We start from the raw sequence: 9,377 nt of genomic DNA on the forward strand, positions 1-9,377 counted from the left end.
AAGTCTACATAATTAATAATTCACATTATATAAAAATTATTGGAGAAATCATAGTCAAAAAGCTGTTTGACTCCCCAAATGGGTCAACCCTCGTATAAATTGGACTGAGGGAGTACTACCCTTTTTGTTGTTTGTCAACCCTAATCACTTCATTACGTTTCACTAGTATTCATACCTGCATGATGCGTGGATATTAAAAAAAAAAAGTAATTGTAAAAATTGTAATATTATTTGCCTGAGCAAATTGAATATAATTTCTCAATTGTCATCTTACATCTTTACAGAATCCAGTAAAAAGATGTTCATGAAATAAAATAAAATAAAATAAACTAATCATATGATTATTGAATAGCTTTTGGATGAAATAAAGATATCATCTTCAATTCCTTTGTGAAACAAATGTTCCTAAAATGTAACATGATTGAAAATAAACAACAATAATTTCTCAGAAGTGAGAAAATATCATACAATATACTATAGTCATACAACTTTTAGTGGTGAGAATTTAGTTCACAAAAGACTATAACTTTAACTTTCTATTTTCACTCATTTAATATTTTCACTCATTTAACTTCTATTATATGTTGAAAGGGAAAAGATAAGGTTAGTGAATTCACCTTCCCTTATCACTTGTATAACAATTTTTGTAAAGAGGGAGTTTATTTATTGGCTACATTAATCAACCCAAAACATAATTTATGTGTTTTAAAATAAATAATGGCGTAAAGTAGTATCACACTCCTTATTGTTAAATGTATTTTATATGATTATTAAATTACAATAAGAATATATAAGCTACATAATTCATTGAGAGTATGAGTGGAGTAAATCTGATTTCAACTCAAATGAATATTTTTAAAATGTCTTCACATATATTTTTGAAAATCCATAGCCCTTGATAAAGAATAACTCAATTTAAATCATAACCCTTAAAATTCACAATGACACATGTCACTAATCTAAACCTGTGTTGATAACTTAGATTATCAATTACTAATGAACTTTGATCAATCTTGGTTATCCAGTTATGGGATAAATTCATCTAAGTTGAATATTTTATTTTTGAAATATCTTATTCTTATTTTATTACTTCTTGTTTAGATAATAAGTCAGCCATTATAGCCTTGATCTTTAGATGGATATACTTGGACAATAATTGATTGGAAATTCAAATAAAAAATGAAGATGTTCTAATTCATTAATATGCACCATAAATTAGTAAATAAAATTAATTAATATTTATTGTGATATGTACAGAAAAATGCATTTTTAGCATTTCTTTTTTACTCTTAAAATGGGAATAATAATTTTTTCAAGAAGCTTATATTTTCTTAATTTTATAGATGTGTTCTACTTGTCATGCTTCTGTCCAAGTTTGACTCTTTTTTTTTAATAAACTCATTTGGTAGTTAAATTCCGATTCACAATTAAAATACCTTGTATACGATATTAAATATAGAAGAATAAAATTCAATTGAAAATAACAATAAAGAAAAGTATGGCACCAATTTCGGCCACTTTTCAGTAGTAGAATCACGTTCCATTTCTGCAATAATTTTTCTTTTCTGCTTTTTCTTTCCTTTCTTTTATGTTCTTGTTTAGTTTCATCATTTTGCCCTTCAGTTTCTCCATCTTTATGCATTATTTCATAAAACTTATTTAAAACCAGAATAAATTTTTGCTACGGTCTCAATTCATTTCATGTTTTTCCTCTTTATTTTCATCAAAATTCCAGATAATCTTTTTTTAGTAACAGATACTTCAAACCATCCCAAACAGAGTAGAAAATAACCATTTAAAAGGGTATATACTCTATTTAAGAAAAAGGACTTACAAATTGTATTGTTATCCTAACTCTAGTCACCTACTTTTGGTGGAAACCTCATACCTTTCTTGATCCGTAAAGCTTCTGAAATTTTTCCTCCTCCTACTTTTTGAAATACATAACAATCAAAGTTCCCCATCATTGTTTATTGCTTAAAAATTAAAAAAAAAAAAAAAAAAAAAAAAAAAAACTCTTTTGCTTTTTCTCTTGCAAAAGTGTCCCAAATTCCTCAGCAAAATAAACACTATCCATTTCTGCTCTGTTCATAATTGGTTGTCTCAATTTCTGTAAAACAAACACATATGAACACACAGTAAAATAATGCTAAACGCGAATATGCACATGCTCTTTCTGAGTTTGTTCTGTAATAAGCGAATGAATTGCCACTTAATAACGTTGAAAGACCTGTTGTTTCAGTAGAAGGTGATGGCTAGTATCCATCTGATATGGACCATATCCCACATCAAGACTTGAAATGTTATCCATTTTGAGTCTCTTTCGAAGTAAATTCTCTGGTCAAATCTGCATAACAATCAATAAAAGTGCCACAAAGTTTTTTCAAGATATGTATTCAAAATTTGTCAAGAAAATTGATGGCTTCTTACAAATCCATCAACTTTTTGAACTAACCAGGAACTAAAAATCACATAATATCACTACTAAAAAACTGCCAAAAACCGACGAAAAAAACCGACGGACCACGTCGGTTTTTTCAATGAAACCGACCTTTTATGGTCCATCGGTTTACATAGCCTCGCTTTTTGAAAACCGATGGACCGCGTCGATTTTTTGCTACGGACTGTGTCGCTTACGTGGTCCGTCGGTTTTTATCCAATAATTTAAAAAAAATTAAAAAAACCGACGGACTGAGTCGGTTTTTTTAATTTCAGATTTTTTATCTTAAATAAAAAAATATAAATTTTATGAAATGCGTGGGTTTTTTATTTAATTTTTTTATTTTAAATAAAAAATCGACACTGTGCGTCGGTTTTCTTGAAAATTTTAAGAATTAATTTCCAGAAAACCGACGGACTGAGTCGGTTTTCTGGAAAATTTCCAAAATTAATTTCCAAAAAATTTCCGATGCAATCGATTTTCGGTTTTCTAGAAAAGTACCAAAAGCTGCTCAAAACTAGTATTAAAATGCTCCAAATCAATTCTAAAAGAGCTACAACACATAAAATCACCCTAAGTAACAATCAAATACATCAAACACTATCTAAACACATTAAATACGATTTAAATAGACCTTCAAAGTTCAAAAATATTTAGATGTCCAACCAAAAGTACCATTAACTAGTTCTACATAGTTTTAACATAAGTCCATAAAGCATAAAACATAAGTCCATTATGAAATCCAAACTAAAACATAAGCCCCACAACTATATAAATGAACCCTAACGCTTAGGTTTCAAATACTTCTTACACCACAACGAGAACAAGCACACCTAATTATCCCTTCATTTTGAAAAGGGTGAAGTGACATTGCATGTGTGTAAACTTGTCAACAAATTCATCGTGTACACCCATACGATCACTATTATTTATATTATACATCCACATACGATCCATCTACAAAAATATACCCACAAATTATTGAGGTTATAGAAATATATTTTAACTTAAGAATTCTAACTTAAAATATAACTTAAGAAAACACAATCCCAACCAATTCTAACTTTGAATTCTCAATAACAATTCTAACTTTAATAACTTATGGATTCTAACTTTAATATAACTTTTAAAAGCACAATCCCAACCAATTCTAACTTTGAATTCTCAATAACAAATCTAACTTTAATAACTTATGGGTTCTAACTTTAATATAACTTTTAAAAGCACAATCCCAACCAATTCTAACTTTGAATTCTCATGTAACAATTCTAACTTTAATAACTTATGAATTCTAACTTTATTTCTAAAAATCGAAAAGTAAATCTAGTCAAATAAAATCTACGCTTTAGTTTAGAGGTTATAGAAATATTATGACGTAACAATTCTAACTTTGAAAAGCACAATCACAGCCAATTCTAACTTTGAATTCTCAATAACAATTCTAACTTTAACAACTTATGAATTCTAACTTTAATATAACTTGGAAAAGCACAATCCCAACCAATTTTAACTAAGCTAACACAAATACATTGACAATGAACATAAAAAATAGCACAATCTCAAGCAAATATATATATATATATATATATATATATATATGAAAAGTAAACTAGTCAAATAAAGTTTACATTTTTTCACAAATTAAACATCAATAATTTTTAAAAGCACAATCCCAACAATTCTAACTTTGAATTCTCAATAACAATTCTAACTTTAATAACTTATGGATTCTAACTTTAATATAACTTTTAAAAGCACAGTCCCAACCAATTCTAACTTTGAATTCTCAATAACAATTCTAACTTTAATAACTTATGGATTCTAACTTTAATTCTAAAAATTGAAAAGTAAATCTAGTCAAATAAAGTCTACATTTTAGTTTAGAGGTTATAGAAATATTATGACTTAACAATTCTAACTTTGAAAAGCACAATCACTACCAATTTTAACTTTGAATTCTCAATAACAATTCTAACTTTAATAACTTATGGATTCCAACTTTAATATAACTTGAAAAAGCACAATCCCAACCAATTCTAACTAAGCTAACACAAATACATTGACAATGAACATAAAAAATAGCACAATCTCAAGCAAATATATATATATATATGAAAAGTAAACTAGTCAAATAAAGTTTACATTTTTTCACAAATTTAACAATAATTTAAGAAAGCACAACACCAACCAATTCTAACTTTCAATTCTCAATAACAATTCTAACTTTAATAACTTATGGATTCTAACTTTAACAACTTATGGATTATAACTTCAATATAACTTTGAAAAGCTCAATCCCAACCAATTCTAAAAATTGAAAAGTAAATCTAGCCAAATAAAGTCTACATTTTAGTTTTGAGGTTATAGAAATATTATAACTTAACATTCTAACCTTGAAAAGCACAATCCTAACCAATTCTAACTTTGAATTCTCAATAACAATTCTAACTTTAATAACTTATGGATGCTAACTTTAATATAACTTTGAAAAGCACAATCCCAACCAATTCCAAAAATTGAAAAGTAAATCTAGTCAAATAAAGTCTACACTTTAGTTTTGAGGTTATAGAAATACTATAACTTAAAAATTCTAACATTGAAAAGCACAATCTCAACCAATTCTAATTTTGAATGCTCAATAAAAATTCTACTAACTTTAAAAAAAAAAAAAAAAAAAAACTAGTCAAATAAAGTATACATTTTTGCACGAATTCAATGATAACTAAGCTAACACAAATACATTGACAATGAACATAAAATATAGCACAATCTCAAGCCAAAAAAAAAAAAAAAAAATGAAAAGTAAACTAGTCAAATAAAGTTTACATTTTTTCACAAATTCAACATTAATAACTTTACAAATGATGTTTAACAAAGCTAAATAGACTAACATTAGGCCTAAAATCTACAAATAAAACTAAAATTGAAAGAATTTTAAAAGCCCTAATTTAAAAGAAACTACCTCAAATTACAAGTTAAAAACGGAAATTTGGGGTAGGTGGGGTTGGGCTGCGTAGGTAGCGGCGGGTGGGCGGCGGCTAGCAGCAGGTGGCAGGCGTGGGCAGAGGGGGGTGGGCGGCGGGTTAGGGTTTTTTATTTTAGAGAGAAGTGGGGTTTTTTTTTTTTGGGGGGGGGGGGGGGGGGGGGGGGGGGGGAAGATGGCAAATGATATGCCAAACCCGTTTCTATCATATTGTTAAAAAAAAAAACTGACGGAAAAACCGACACGGTCCGTCGGTTTTTTAAAATGTTGACCAAAAGAAAAAAATTAAAAACCGACGTAGTCCGTCGGTTTCTTTTTAAAAAAAAATCATTTATTAATATTTTACAAAACAAAATGAATTATAAATTATTTAATATATTTTTAAAAAATTAATTAATTTTTTTTTAATAAAACTGACGTGGGACGTCGGTTTTTGTAAAAAAAATTTGGCGAAAATATAATTTCAAAATTTTGCTGAAAAAACCGACGTTATCCGTCGGTTTTTAAATTAAAAAAAAATAGAAATACACAAAACCGACGCACTGCGTCGGTTTTTCAAAGCGACGCAGTCCGTCGATTTTTTGTTCGTCGAATTTTGCCAGTTTTTTAGTAGTGTATACGGCTAAAAGAAAAAGCAAAATGTTTATACTCTTTTGGGACAATAGAAAAAGAAAAACTGCATGTGCACGCATTGTTACCTGTAACTTGATATAACTCTGTGAAGCTGCAACAAAGTTTTATTTACAAAGCAATCTTCAAGATGATGGTTGGTATCCATATCCTACATTACGCATTGGAATGATACACACCCCAGCAAGTTTATGTTCATCACCAAAATGATTAACACAATCAGATTCTAGGGCTTGATATGGAAGATTATGCTCTCATTTGTTTTATATAGATTCAAATCCTAGTAACTGTTGATTATAACTGGTTAAAGTAATTGGCTTATAATAATAACTGATTCGCTAATAACCGGTACGCTAATAATAGGTTTATATTAATAACTGCTGCTCTCCAAATTAAAAAAAAAAAAAATCAATGTAAAATATATACTATAAGTATTGATTAAAAAAAGTGCACTGCTATTTTAGTTGCTAAAAAGGAGGAGCCATAAACGTGCTAAAAAGAAGGAGCCTTAAAAAAAAAATGATTTTTGGTGCCGACATTTTCGTGGAAATAAAATTTGCTATAAAGAAAGAGGTATAAATGTGTTTTAAGGAATTTTAAAAACTGTAAAAGTTGGAATAACTATACAGAAGGCAAAATGGTGCAACTATTTCGGAGCACTCACAACCAAACAACCGATTTTCAATTCAAATTCATTGTTATCCAAAATACTATTATTTTTAATATTAATATTTATTTTGTATTTTGTATTTTTAAATTCTATTTTTTGTGGTGATACACTTGTCATCCCAGCATTCTTTTGCCTCTCCTATTGTATATAGTAGATAGATTTTAAAAACTGTAAAAGTTGGAATAACTATTGTATATAGTAGATAGATTTTAAAAACTGTAGAAGTTGGAATAACTATACAGAAGGCAAAATGGTGCAACTTTTTCGGAGCACTCACAACCAAACAACCCATTTTCAATTCAAATTCATTGATATCCAAAATACTATTATTATTATTATTATTAATATTAATATTAATATTAATATTTATTTTATATTTTTAAATTCTATTTTTTGTGGTGATGACACTTGTCACCCCAATATTCTTTTGCCCCTCCTATTATATATAGATAGATTACTATTTTTTTTAAGGGGAATTTCTCCTAATTCAACTAGGAGTATGTGAAACCAATCCAAATCAAAATAGGCTTAGGGTATACCTAGTTTTCCCGAAACCTTTTGAAAGATATATGTTGACTCGTTAATTCTTTTCTCGATCGTATCAAATTGTTCTCTTCTTAATTCCAAAATTCATCGTTGCTGTCATTATCTTTTATTTGAATGTTCTTGATATTTATCTCTCTATAAGCCGCACAATCTCATAAACCCTACTGAAAAATATAATGTCCGTGATGCTAATGACAAGCTTGGGAGACATGGTAATAGACTTGTTTACGGATCATTGCCCTTTGACATGCAAGAACTTTTTGAAGTTATGCAGGATCAAGTATTACAATGGCTGCCTCTTCCACACAGTTTTGAAGGATTTCACCATGCAGACCGGAGATCCCACTGGAACGGGAAATGGAGGCGATTCGATATACAAATTTTTATATGGTGACCAGGCTAGGTTTTTCGAAGATGAGATTCATTTAGACTTGAATCATTCAAAGATGGGAACTGTAGCAATGGCTAACGCTGGGAAAAACCTAAATGCTTCTCAGTTCTATATCACACTGCGTGATGATCTTGACTACCTTGATGGGAAGCACACCGTTTTTGGAAAGATTGAGGAAGGGTTAGACACATTGAATAAGATAAATGAAGCTTATGTGGACAGGAATGGCAGGCCATTTAAAAATATCCGAATCGAATGCACCTGCATATTGAACGATCATTTCGATGATGATCCTCCCAAGTTATGGGACTTGATTCCAGATGCTTCACCTAAAGGAAAGCCAAAAGATGAGGTTGAAGATGATGTGCGACTAGAAATGGATGAGCAAGTAGGTTTACAAGAAGTTGAGGAGAAAGAAGCACATTCCCGAGCAGTAGTTCTCGAAAGTGTAGGGGACATTCCTTATGCTGAGATAAAGCCACCTGAGAATGTGTTGTTTGTGTGTAAATTGAATCCAGTCACTGAAGATAAAGACTTGAATACAATCTTCTCACAATTTGGAACTGTGAAATCTGCTGAAATAATTAGGGACTACGAGACTGGGAGCAGCCGCTGCTATGCTTTCATTGAGTTTGAGGACAAAGAGGCCTGTGAACAAGAATATCTTAAGATGAATAGTAATCTAATTGATGATCGAAGGATACGTGTTGATTTCAGCCAGAGTGTTGCAATGTGTTGGTCCCAATATCGACACACAGGACAAATAAAAGGTTGCTTCAAATGTGGTTCTTTGGATCACGTAGCTAAATACTGCACTGGTGATGCCACCAAACTGCAGTTTAACTATGACTACAACAAGCAGCGTGGTGGAGATGGTAACTCAAGGTTTGAAATGGTTATTAACGAAGATGCTGCTGAAAGTTCAAAAAGAAATAAGAGGGGAAGAGATTATGTAGGTAGAAAATATTATGAGAATCCTAATCCTAATTAAACATAGGGAATTGGATGATGATGGAGTCCGGAAGAAGATTAAAAAAAGAGATGCATATGAACGCCATAGGCAAGAGGAGAGAAGTAAAGTTTACAAAACTGAACATCGCAGAAGTGGTGAGAATGAGAGAGATCAGAGGGGTCTAAAAGATTTGTCTTATAGAAGAAACACTGATTATCATAACCTCAAGGCTCGGAGAACTCAGTATCGTGATCGTGACCATGACCGTTGTCGTGGTTGTGATCGTCGCAGAAGGAACTAAGTCGGTGAAGATTATTCGCCAGAGTCTGGATATTTTAGCTAGATCATGATATTTCAATGTATAATGCCTTTGTGCTAACTCTTTATTTGTTTTATGTAACTTCTATGATTTAGTCCTGCTTTTTAAAAAATCTGGAAGTATTGTGATTCCTCAAGTTAATTGGCGTAATGTTCCTTATGATCATAGCTTCAATGGCTTAAACCTTTTGTCTAATTTCAAAAATGAGCTACTAACACATGATCGATCCAAGATTTAAGCTTTATGGGTTCAAGATCTAAATTCTACCATTTGATTTATTGGGTTTGAAATCTATTGTGTGTGCATATTCAGTGGATTTTCTAAACACATATACGGGTTGTGAGGAAAAGCTATTAGTTTCAGATAAACCAATCTTTTGTGCACTAAATCCCCCCTACCCATGATCCTTTTTTTCTTGGCCAAACCCATGATGTGCGACGATGCAG

General features: G+C 30.5%; 1 pseudogene; it reads left to right on the top strand.

Annotated features, from left to right (window-relative positions):
* Positions 1-7,445: 7,445 nt before the first annotated feature.
* On the top strand, positions 7,446-8,913 carry LOC132057902 (peptidyl-prolyl cis-trans isomerase CYP59-like; annotated as a pseudogene).
* Positions 8,914-9,377: the final 464 nt, after the last annotated feature.

Source organism: Lycium ferocissimum, chromosome 5 (assembly GCF_029784015.1).
Source record: "Lycium ferocissimum isolate CSIRO_LF1 chromosome 5, AGI_CSIRO_Lferr_CH_V1, whole genome shotgun sequence".
Lineage (NCBI taxonomy): Eukaryota > Viridiplantae > Streptophyta > Magnoliopsida > Solanales > Solanaceae > Lycium > Lycium ferocissimum.